General features: G+C 36.2%; 1 non-coding gene across 1 annotated transcript; it reads left to right on the plus strand.

Annotated features, from left to right (window-relative positions):
• The first annotated feature begins 2,473 nt into the window (after positions 1 to 2,473).
• LOC112768490 (small nucleolar RNA R71) lies at positions 2,474 to 2,581 on the plus strand. Its single transcript, XR_003185910.1, has one exon. It is a non-coding gene; the product is annotated as a small nucleolar RNA R71 (small nucleolar RNA).
• The last annotated feature ends 10,373 nt before the right edge of the window (positions 2,582 to 12,954 follow it).

Consider the following 12,954-nt stretch of genomic DNA (forward strand, 5'->3'; position numbering starts at 1 on the left):
CAATTGTCTTCCCTTTCCTCTTTCTTGAGGTTTCTCTGGCCTTAGGTGCCATTAATGGTTATGAAAAAACAAAAAAGCTATGCTTTTACCACACCAAACTTAGAATGTTGCTCGCCCTCGAGCAAAAGAAGAAAGAATAGAAGAAGAAGAAGATATGGAGGAGATGGAGGGATGTGTGTATTCGGCCATATGGGTGGGATTGGGTGGGAAAGAGCTGTTGAATTTTGAAGGTGGGTGGGTGTATGGATGTGAGTGGTAAATGGAAAACAAAAGGGATGACCATGAATGGAGAGAGAGATGGTGAGGTAGGTGGGGATCCTGTGAGGTCCACAGATCCTGAGGTGTCAAGGATTTACATCCCTGCACCAATTAGGCATGTAAAATGCCTTTGCATGCAATTCTGGCATTTAAACGCCGAATTGATGCTTGTTCTGGGCGTTCAGCGCCCAGATGTAGCATATTTCTGGCGTTGAACGCCAGCCAGATGCTTGTTTCTGGCGTTCAGTGCCAGCTCTTCTTTACTGCGCATTCCTGGCATCTGGACGCTAGGATGCTGCTTGTTTCTGGCGTTCAACGCCAGAAACATGCTCTATTCTGGCGTTGAACGCCAGACAGATGCTCCTTACTGGCGTTTAAACGCCAGTGAGATCCTCCTCCAGGGTGTGATTTTTCTTCTGCTGTTTTTGATTCCGTTTTCAATTTTTATATTTATTTTGTGACTCCACATGATCATGAACCTAATAAAACATGAAAAATAATGAAAATAAAAATTAGATAAATAAAAATTGGGTTGCCTCCCAACAAGCGCTTCTTTAATGTCAATAGCTTGACAGTGGGCTCTCATGGAGCCTCACAGATGTTCAGAGCATTGTTGAGGCTCCCCAACACCAAACTTAGAGTTTGACTGTGGGGGCTCTGGTTGACTCTGCAATGGGAAAAGCTTACTGTGCCTCTTTTCCATGTTTACAGAAGGATAACCTTGAGTTGTGAACACAAGGGAGTCCCCATTCAATTGAAGGACTAGTTCACCTCTGTTAACATCAATCACAGCTCTTGCTGTGGCTAGGAAGGGTCTTCCAAGGATGATGGATTCATCCTCATCCTTCCTAGTATCTAGGACTATGAAATCAGCAGGGATGTAAAGGCCTTCAACCTTTACTAACACGTCCTCTACTTGTCCATAAGCCTGTTTTCTTGAATTGTCTGCCATCTCTAATGAGATTTTAGTAGCTTGCACCCCAAAGATTCCCAGTTTCTCTATTACAGAGAGGGGCATGAGGTTTATCTCTGAACCAAGGTCACACAGGGCCTTTTCAAAGATCATGGTGCCTATGGTACAAGGTATTAAGAACTTTCCAGGATCCTGTTTCTTCTGAGGCAATGTCAGTTGATCCAATGCATTTAGTTCATTGGTGAACAGGGGAGGTTCATCTCCCCAAGTCTCGTTACCAAATAATTTTGCATTCAGCTTCATGATTGCACCAAGGAACTTAGCAACTTGCTCTTTAGTAACATCCTCATTCTTTTCAGAAGAAGAGTACTCTTCAGAGCTCATGAATGGCATAAGGAGGTTCAATGGAATCTCTATGGTCTCTAGATGAGTCTCAGATTCCTTTGGTTCCTCAGAGGAAAACTCCTTATTGATCACTGGACGTCCCATGAGGTCTTTCTCCTTGGGATTCACGTCCTTCTCCTCTCTTGTGGGTTCGGCCATGATGGTCATTTCAATGGCCTTGCACTCTCCTTTTGGATTCTCTTTTGTATTGCTTGGGAGAGTACTAGGAGGGATTTCAGTGATCCTTTTACTCAGCTGGCCCACTTGTGCCTCCAAATTTCTAATGGAGGACCTTGTTTCATTCATGAAACTTACAGTGGCCTTAGATAGATCAGAGACTAAATTTGCTAAATTAGAGGTATTTTGTTCAGAGTTCTCTGTCTGTTGCTGAGTGGATGATGGAAAAGGTTTACTATTGTTAAACCTATTTCTTCCACCATTATTAAAGCCTTATTGAGGCTTTTGATCCTTCCATGAGAGATTTGGGTGATTTCTCCATGAGGGGTTATAGGTGTTTCCATATGGTTCACCCATGTAATTCACCTCTGCTATTGCAGGGTTTTCAAGATCATAGGCCTCTTCTTCAGAAGGCGCCTCTTGAGTACTGTTGGATGCAGCTTGCATTCCATTCAGACTCTGAGAAATCATATTGACTTGTTGAGTCAATATTTTGTTTTGAGCCAATATGGCATTCAGAGTATCAATTTCAAGAACTCCCTTCTTCTGAGGCGTCCCATTACTCACAGGATTCCTCTCAGAAGTGTACATGAACTGGTTATTAGCAACCATCTCAATGAGTTCTTGAGCTTCTGCAGGCGTTTTCTTTAGGTGAATGGATCCACCTGCAGAAGTATCCAATGACATCTTAGCTAATTCAAAAAGACCATTATAGAATATATCCAGGATGGTCCATTCTGAAAGCATGTCAGAAGGACACTTTTTGGTCAGTTCCTTGTATCTCTCCCAAGCTTCATAGAGGGATTCACCTTCTTTCTGTCTGAAGGTTTGGACATCCACTCTAAGCTTACTAAGCTTTTGAGGAGGAAAGAACTTGGCTAAGAAAGTCGTGACCAGCTTATCCCAAGAGTTCAGGCTGTCTTTGGGTTGAGAGTCTAACCATACTCTAGCTCTGTCTCTTACAGCAAAAGGGAAAAGCATGAGCCTGTAGACTTCAGGATCTACTCCATTAGTCTTAACAGTATCATAGATTTGTAAGAATTCAGTTAAGAACTGAAAAGGATCTTCAGATGGAAGTCCATGAAACATGCAGTTCTGCTGCATCAGAGAAACTAATTGAGGTTTCAGCTCAAAGTTATTTGCTCCAATGGCAGGGATGGAGATGCTTCTTCCATGTAAATTGGAATTAGGTGCAGTAAAGTCACCAAGCATCCTCCTTGCATTATTATTATTTTCGGCTGCCATCTCCTCTTCTTGTTCGAAAATTTCTGAAAGGTGCTTGCTGGATTGTTGTAATTTAGCTTCTCTTAATTTCCTCTTCAGAGTCCTTTCAGGTTCTGGATCTGCTTCAACAAAAATATTCTTGTCCTTACTCCTACTCATATGAAAAAGAGGGAACAGAAAAATAATAATAATAGGGATCCTTTTTACCCAGGTATAGAGGTTCCCTTGTGTGAGTAGAAAAAGAGAAGAATGTAATGTAAAGAAGGGAAGAAGAGAAAATTCGAACATAGATGGAAGAGGGGGTTCGAATTTGGGTGAGATGAAGTGTTAGTAGATGAATACATAAATAGAAGGAGATGAGATAGAGAGAGAATTTTTGAAAATTATTTTTGAAAAAGAGTTAGTGATTTTCGAAAATTGTTTTTGAAAAAAGTTAGTAATTTTTGAAAATTAAAATAAAAAATTAAAATAATTAGTTAGTTAAAAAGAATTTTTGGAAAAGAGGGAGATATTTTCGAAAATTAGAGAGAGAGAGTTAGTTAGGTAGTTTTGAAAAAGATAAGAAACAAACAAAAAGTTAGTTAGTTAGTTGAAACAAATTTTGAAAATCAATTTTTGAAAAGATAAGAAGATAAGAAGTTAGAAAAGATATATTAAAATCAAATTTTTGAAGAAGATAAGATAAGAAGATATTTTTGAAATGATATGATTGAAATTAGTTTTTGAAAAAGATTTGATTTTTAGAATCACAATTAATGACTTGATTCACAAGAAATCACAAGATATGATTCTAGAACTTAAAGTTTGAATCTTTCTTAACAAGTAAGTAACAAACTTGAAATTTTTGAATCAAAACATTAATTGATGATGTTATTTTCGAAAATTATGTGATAAAGATAAGAAAAAGATTTTTGAAAAATATTTTTAAAATTTTCGAAAATAAATAAATAAAAAAAATAAAAAAGATATGATTTTTGAAAAAGATTTTGAAAAAGATAAGATTTTTAAATTGAAAATTTGATTTGACTCATAAAAACAACTAGATTTTAAAAATTTTTGAAAAAGTCAAATCTAATTTTCGAAATTTTAAGAGAGAAAAAGGGGAAGATATTTTTTTTATTTTTGAATTTTTATGATGAGAGAGAAAAACATGAAAATGATGAAATGCATGAAAACTTTTAGATCAAAACAATGAATGCATGCAAGAATGCTATGAATGTTAAGATGAACACCAAGAACACTATGAAGATCATGATGAACATCAAGAACATATTTTTGAAAAAAAAAATTTTTTAATGCAAAGAAAATATGCAAGACACCAAACTTAGAAATCTTTCATGTTTAGACACTATGAATGCAAAAATGCACATGAAAAACAAGAAAAGATGCAAAACAAGAAAACATCAAGATCAAACAAGAAGGCTTACCAAGAACAACTTGAAGATCATGAAGAACACTATGAATGCATGATTTTTTTTCGAAAATTGCAAGATGAACATGCAATTGACACCAAACTTAAAATTTGACTCAAGACTCAAACAAGAAATATAAAATATTTTTGATTTTTTTGATTTTCTAATTTTTTTGGTATTTTTCGAAAATTATTGTGAAAAAGAAAAATAAGGGTTCCAAAATTTTTAATATGAATTCCAAGAATCTTGTACTCTTAGTCTAAAGCTCCAATCTGAGGGTTAGGCATGGCTTACTAGCCAGCCAAGCTTTAGTATGTAACTCAGACATGCCACAGCTGACATTCCAATTAACTTGCCTCTATGCTGATAGTTGGAAGCCCCTATCCAAAAGAATTAGACATGGCTTTACTGCCAGCTAGGCTTCAACATGCTTCATGAAACTCTAGAATTCATTCTTAAAAATTCTGAAGAAAAATATATTTTTGAAAATATTTATTTTAAAATTTTTTTTTTGAAAATAAGACAAAAAGAAAATTACCCAATTTGAGCAATAAGATGAACCGTCAGTTGTCCAAACTCGAACAATCCCCGGCAACGGCGCCAAAAACTTGGTGCACGAAATTGTGATCTCAGGTAACGGCGCCAAAAACTCTGTACGCACGTCTTAATAAATTGTTTTTCATTCACAACTTTGATACAACTAACCAGCAAGTGCACTGGGTCGTCCAAGTAATAAAACCTTACGTGAGTAAGGGTCGATCCCACGGAGATTGTTGGTATGAAGCAAGCTATGGTCACCTTGTAAATCTCAGTCAGGCAGATATAAAATAGTTATGGAGTTTTCAAAAATAAATAATAAATAGACAGAAAATAAAGATAGAAATACTTATGTATATCATTGGTGAGAATTTCAGATAAGGGTATAGAGATGCTCTCGTCCCTCTGAACTTCTGCTTTCCTGCTGTCTTCATCCAATCAGTCCTACTCCTTTCCATGGCTGGTTTTATGTAAGGACATCACCATTGTCAATGGCTACTTTTCATCCTCTCTGGAAAATGGTCCGATGCGCTGTCACTGCATGGCTAATCGTCTGGAGGCATCACCGTGGTCAATGGCTGCATCCTATCCTCTTGTGAAAATGGTCCAAATGCTCTGTCACAGCACGGCTAATCATCTGAGGTTCTCGATCATACTGGAATAGGATTCACCCTCCTTTTGCGTCTGTCACTACGCCCAGCATTCACGAGTTTGAAGTTCGTCACAGTCATTCAATCCCATAATCCTACTCGGAATACCACAGACAAGGTTTAGACTTTCTGGATTCTCATGAATACCGCCATCAATCTAGCTTACACCACAAAGATTCTGATTAAGAGATCCAAGAGATACTTATTCAATCGAAGGTAGAACGGAAGTGGTTGTCAGGCACGCGTTCATAGGGAATGATGATGATTGTCACGTTCATCACATTCATGTTGAAGTGCAAATGAATATCTTAGAAGCAGAATAAGTTGAATTGAATAGAAAAACAGTAGTACTTTGCATTAATCTTTGAGGAACAGTAGAGCTCCACACCTTAATCTATGGAGTGTAGAAACTCTACCGTTGAAAATACATAATTGAAAGGTCCAGGCATGGCCGAATGGCCAGCCCCCATGATCTAAGAACCAGACGTCCCAAGATGTTCAAAGATTTTCAAAAGATGTCTAATACAATAGTGAAAAGTCCTATTTATACTAAACTAGTTACTAGGGTTTACAGAAGTAAGGAATTGATGCATAAATCCACTTCCGGGGCCCACTTGGTGTGTGCTTGGGCTGAGCTTGAATGTTACACGTGCAGAGGCTCTTTCTGGAGTTGAACGCCAGGTTGTAACGTATTTCTGGCGTTCAACTCTGGTTTGTGACGTGTTTCTGGCGTTTAACTCCAGACAGCAGCGTAGAACTGGAGTTCAACGCCCTTTTAGGTCGTCTAAACTCGGTCAAAGTATGGACTATTATATATTACTGGAAAGCCCTGGATGTCTACTTTCCAATGCAATTGGAAGCGTGCCATTTTAAGTTCTGTAGCTTCAGAAAATTCACTTTGAGTGCAGGGAGGTCAGAATCCAACAGCATCAGCAGTCCTTCTTCAACCTCTGAATCTGATTTTTGCTCAAGTCCCTCAATTTCAGCCAGAAAATACCTGAAATCACAGAAAAACACACAAACTCATAGTAAAGTCCAGAAATATGAATTTAACATAAAAACTAATAAAAACATCCCTAAAAGTAACTAGATTATACTAAAAACATACTAAAAATAATGCCAAAAAGCGTATAAATTATCCGCTCATCACTTGCCATGGAAAAACTATCCCAAACAGTGTCCTCATTTCTTGAAGCAGCTTCCATCTCATCTCTTGTGAGTAACATAGAAAAATTGTCCTAAGCCACTACGAAGTTTGTTTAACAAACCCAAGATTTCATGCAAGAAACAAAAACAAACTTCAAAAACAAAGAAATCTCCATAAAAAATTTAAAGATACAAGTGGAATACATTGCCCAGCAATTGGAAGAAAAACAAAAATATTCCCTCCCAAATAAAACAATGCCAATGCCACGGAAAAATGTAAGGAAATCAGTATAAGGGGTCTATACCTCAGTGAGCCAGAAGAAAGCATGAAAGGTAAGTTATTTGATTTATTGATTCAAGAAGTCCTTGATAAAAGAGCCCTTAAGAATTATCCACCGCACTCAAGATTTGAAGAAAGGGAAGAGCCAAAAGATGAGTTGCCAACAAAGAGGACACTCTCAAACAACACCAAGGGAATAAGCCCCACCATGTGCGTGCACGGAATTTTATTGGAAGAAGATTTTAAACCTTTGGTGCAAACACAAAGAAGGCTTTATCCAATAATGAAGGAAGTTGTTTACAAAGAGGTAATAAAATTGTGGGAGGCAATCCAATCACTGAGTATTTTTTTCCTTCTCTTTTTCATTAAAGTCTTTTCTTTTAATTAATTAGAAAAAAATCTTTATCTTTTCTTTTCATTTAAGTATTCTATATTTGCATTCTTCTTCTTGTTCCTTTGTATTTCTCTTTCACTTTCTTCTTTTTGGTTTACGTTCTGCATTAAAGGTTTTTTTTTTAAAAAAAATAATAAAAAAAAAACAGAAAAAGAGTAATTTTTGCATGCATGATCATCTTTGTTTTCTTTTCTTTTCATAACTACCACTATGTTATTTGTGTTCTTCCCACCATTTTGTTTGTCATCTTCCCACTATTCTTCGTCCTTCCTACCCAAACAAATGCATACATCCCCATTCCACTTAAAAAATTTAAACTTAGAAATTTGACAAATCTCTAAGTTTGGTGTTAGTGGTTAAAGGAAAAGCACTACAAGAAAGTTACTGATTACCGTCAGATTTACCAGCAAAAAATAAAAAAATCCATCGGTACTATATTTACCGGAGTATATTCAGTCGGATTAAATCCGATGGTATAAATCTCGCCAGTAAATGTTTACCATCGGATTTTGATGTCCGCCAATAACTTGCAGTGAATTTAGTGTCGGAATGTCATCGTTCATGGGCAAGAAATCTGAGTAACGTTATCGGCAGAAAAAATCCGAAGGTAACGTTGGCACTATAAAATGAGTCTTTGCGCTACTTTACTGTCGGATAAATCCGACTCAATTTTTTTTTTAATTTTAAAAGAAATATATGAATGATCACTACTGTCAGAATTCTTTTATCGGTAAATCCATCAGCTGTGTGAATATTTTTTTTTATTTTCCAATATATGATCTACCTCGATAGTTAATAATTGATAGTCAAATCTCAATTAACATCAAATAAATTAGTATTTTATCTGAAAACAGTGATTATTATATGTTGCATAATATCAAATATACAGAATGTAAACAATGAAATAAAACTTTGATAACAAAAATCAAAAGATAGAACTATGTTTACATTAATCTTATTCCGAGATAATTTTCTGATCATCAAACTCATCTTCTTCTTCTTCGTCTCTATATCTTCTTCTTGAAGATCGTCATTGTCCATTGGTAGTGTGTCATCATCATCTACCCTAAGGTCAAGGATGTCATCATCCATAATAGCCAACCTATGGTGATTAGAACACCAGTATCAACCACTACTTTTGAAAGAGTTGGGTCATGAATTTGGAAAAGTTCCTGACTCTCTGTCCCATCAGACTCGATGCAACCTCTTGACTTAGTCTTAACAACAACCACCCCAACTAGACTTGCATGACTCCAGATAAGGCAAATAGTATACTTGTTATGCATTTGAGGTAGAATAAAAGGATCGTAGTGCCTATATTTCCTGCCTTCTTGGTTATATTTACTTCAGTGATATTGTAGTCCTTGGGCTTTCATGTTCTTTGTCGTGAACATGGATCATACAATTGACATTTAAACAAAAACACCTTGTATGTAGTGCTACCAATATACTCTAATTGAATTATATTGTACAACACACCACACCAATCAGAATGTCCATCGCTTGAATCCCCATGAACCCAGACCCCGGTGTTATATATTTTTTTTTCAACCGACCATTGTAAAGAATGGAACCGATATCCATTAACATTATATATCAGATAGCTTGTGTCCTTATTCATTGGACCCCAACCAAGTACAAGTAGTTTCGAATCTGTTGTGTTAGCTAGATACACTCTAACGTATTCTCTGAACCAATTGGGAAAATTATTCAGTGATGTCTTAGGATTTTTTTCTTGTAATAAGCTATGATACACTAGGATAAATAAGAAAATTTTTGTGTAATAAAGTTTTTATTAGATTTGGAAGATAGTATCTTACTAAGTGTAATAGTTACGAAGGCTTACAAACTTACATTGAGTACGGTGAAACCTGGTTATAGTCAAGTAACACATGCAAATGTGCAGCATCGATTTCCTTTTTCTCTAACCAATAGTCACCACCCGCACCTGTTGCAACTCCTAAAGGTAAATATTGGATACATTGGTCCTCCTTACGAGATTTTTCCCCTCTCATCCTTCCTTTCAACTCTTGTTCTACCTGACTCAACATCAAGCTCAAAATAGAAGAAACAAAATGCAAATGTTTCTTTAGCTAGGAATGCATCACAGATACTACCCTCGATCCAAGCTCTGTTCTTCATGGTGCACTTGAATGATCCAATCATTCTCTTAAACGGGTACATGCACCTAAATTAAACTGGCCCACATACTCTTTCTTCGTACGGCAAGTGGATTGGTAAGTGTTCCATAATGTCAAAAAATCCGGGAGGGAATATCCTTTCTAACTTACAAAGTATGATCGGAATGTTCTTCTTCATTCCTGTGAGATAATTTATATTAAGTTTTGGAGCACATAAATCCCAAAAAAACTCACTTATTTCTGTAAGTGGTTTTGACGTAAGTCAATCGTCGGTTCGAAATTTCTTTCCAATAAGAGAATCGCTTCGTTGCAAGTATAGTTCCAAACCAACAATCGACCCGCATTATAGTTTAATTTTGTTTGTCACAAGTGCAAACCAATAAAAATACCGAGAGTGTTAGATCTCGGATCATCTCTCAAAGGAATTACAGTGAGGTATGTGTGTTATCGGTTATGAGATTCACGGTGGTTTGCATATAAGAAGACAAGAATTCAAATGACAAGAAAGTAAATCAAACAACTAAAGATAACAACTACTAAAGAGGCATTCATGGCAAGGATTGAGAATCAAGATTTTCTATCCTAGCTATTAATCATAATACAACAGTTACCAAGAGTTAAGCCTATTACAATTATCTCTTATATTGAGAGAGTCAAATAGGCCTAGTTAATCCCAATCCATAAGTAGCATCAATGGAAACAAGATTAACTAACAACTCTAGGTTACCAATCTAAATTGGGTATTAATGACTCAAGATTTCCAAACTTCTCTTTCCAAGCCAAGAATAATAAAAAATCTACTCTAAGACTAAGCCAAGCATTTTATCAAATACTTAATGTGCATAAATTGAAAAGCATACTAAATTGCAATAATAATAAAATCTAAAGCTACCATATGCAAGAGAATAATAACAATAACTCAAACAAACATCAAAGAAACATAAAACATCAAATTGCATTAAAAGGAATCAAAATTAACAAAAGTTCATAAAACTAAAAAGTAGCACAAATGAGAAATTAACAAGAAGAACTAAGGAAATTAGAGCAATGGAATAAGGAAAAGTAAAGGAAACTAAATCAAAACAAGAATTAAAATTTAAATCTAAGAGATATTAACCTAAATCTACCCTAATTCTAGAGAGAAGAGGGAGCTTCTCTCTCTAGAAAATGACCTAAAGCATGGCTCCTAAGCTACCCTAATTGCTCCCCCCTTGTTCTCTCTTGAATTTGTCCTCAAATACTTCAGAAATGAGTTGGATTTGGGCTTGAATGAGTCCAGAAATTGCTAGCCACATTTTCTTTAATGAAGTCACATGCTTTGTGTCACGTGTACGCGCAAGGTGATGCATACGCACTGCATGGCGATTTTTCAAGTCACGCGTACGCACAAGGTCACGCGTATGCATCACATGGAAGATTTCCAAAACTTCATTTCTTCATGAATACTCCAATTTTACATGCTTTTTCTTTATTTCTTCAATCCAATCTTTGCCTTCTAAGCTTGAAATCACTTAACAAACACATCAAGGCATCGAATGAAATTAAAGTGAATTAAATTTGGCAAATTAAGGGCATAAAAATCATGTTCTCAATCTTAAGCACAATTTAGGAGAAATTCACAAAACCATGCTATTTCATTGAATAAATGTGAGATAACTTGATAAAATTCACTAAATTCAACACAAGATAAACCTTAAAATTGGGGTTTACCGGGTTTCCATATGTTGGTAGGAAGTTCTCAGAACGTAGCAGGAAGTAATGACTACATAAAGACATGACAATCATGACTCTTCAACCCAGCAAGCCTATTTTGTGAGACATTTACACACCTACCAAGTTAGAGGTGTAACCATCGTAAAATCTTAGTCCTCTAATCCACTTACAAATAATTTGCCTTTGGTCCTTCGTTAGAGCAAACACCACATTTGGTTTAGTCGACTGGTCATTATCAAATCTCATTAAGTTTAGATCTGGTTATTTGCAAATGTCTATCAAGTCTAACCTTGCCTTATCGTTATCCTTTATCCTCTCATCATTCATTACCATGTGCATAATATTATCAAACACGTTCTTTTCAATGTGCATCATGTCAAGACAATGTCAATCCAAATTATCTTTCCAATAAGGTGAGTCCCAAAATATACTCTGCCTGGTCCAATTATGCTCGTTACCATGTCCTAGAGGTCTCACACCTTCTCCGTAATCGACGATCCTTGGGATCCTACTAACATGGTGCCAAACATGCAAACCTCTCAATCTCACAGGTCCCTTTTCTTATTCAGTTCTAGTCTTCCTAAACAAGTCTTTGTTGCACCAAAAAGGATAATTAATATCAAGGAAGCTTCAATGACAATCAAACCATGTATTCTTACCCTCATTCTTTAGCCAAAATAACTTTGTATCCTCCATACAAACAGAACACAATATTCTTCCCTGGGTTGACTAACCTGATAACATCTCGTATGCAGGAAGTCGTTAATAGTCCACGTAAATGCAGCATGTAGTTGAAAGTTTGTCTTGGTTGAAATATCATACGTTTATATACCATTAACCTACAACTCCATCAACTCATCCACCAAGGGTTGCAAAAATACACCTTTTTGGCCTTTGGATTGCTTTGACCAAGTATGATACAAGTTAGGAACATGTATGGGTCCTTCATGCACATTTCGGGAGGTAGGTTATACGGAGTCACTATTACAAGCCAACAAGAGTATGCGTTACCAAAATTAGAATTTGGTGTAAACTCATCAATGCACAAAACTAATCTAACTTTTCTGGGCTCACTCACCATTGTAGGGTGGAGCCTATCAAAGTACTTCCAAGCATCGCCATGTGACAGGTGTATCATAAAATCATCATCTCTTTTGTTGTTATTATGCCAAGTCTTGTGAGGTGCCAAACTCATTGATGCATACAACCATTTTAGCCTAAGGATTAAGGGTAAGTAGTGTATCTGTTTGTTTGGAATTCTTTTAACCACCGTTTACCAATCTGTTCTCTCTTGACTTGAAATTATGGTGCATCACAAAATCTACAAGTAGTTAGATCTATGTCCCCTTGTAATACAGCATAGAACCATTCAAACAACAATCAATTTTTACCAAATTTAGACCCAATTTCAAAACTAACTTCTTTGCTTTGTAGTGGCTCTGGGGGACCCACTAGTCTCGACAAGTACTAAGTCGTTGCAAAGGGTGGCCCACTTATCAAAAGACTCTTGGGTGTGATTTGACTCAGATTTAATACTCATCATTCTAACACATATAAAAAACAATTTCAAATGAACAAATCCCTCATACAAGGGTTTCATAACATATTTTAATAGATAATAAAAGCTCAGATTTTAATAGATAATAAAAGCTCTTTGCCTCTGGGTTAGGCTCTTGTTTAGCATTTTTGTATTAGTAACACCTATTGCATCAAACACCATCTCGT

This window comes from Arachis hypogaea, chromosome 17 (genome assembly GCF_003086295.3).
Source record: "Arachis hypogaea cultivar Tifrunner chromosome 17, arahy.Tifrunner.gnm2.J5K5, whole genome shotgun sequence".
NCBI classification, from domain to species: domain Eukaryota; kingdom Viridiplantae; phylum Streptophyta; class Magnoliopsida; order Fabales; family Fabaceae; genus Arachis; species Arachis hypogaea.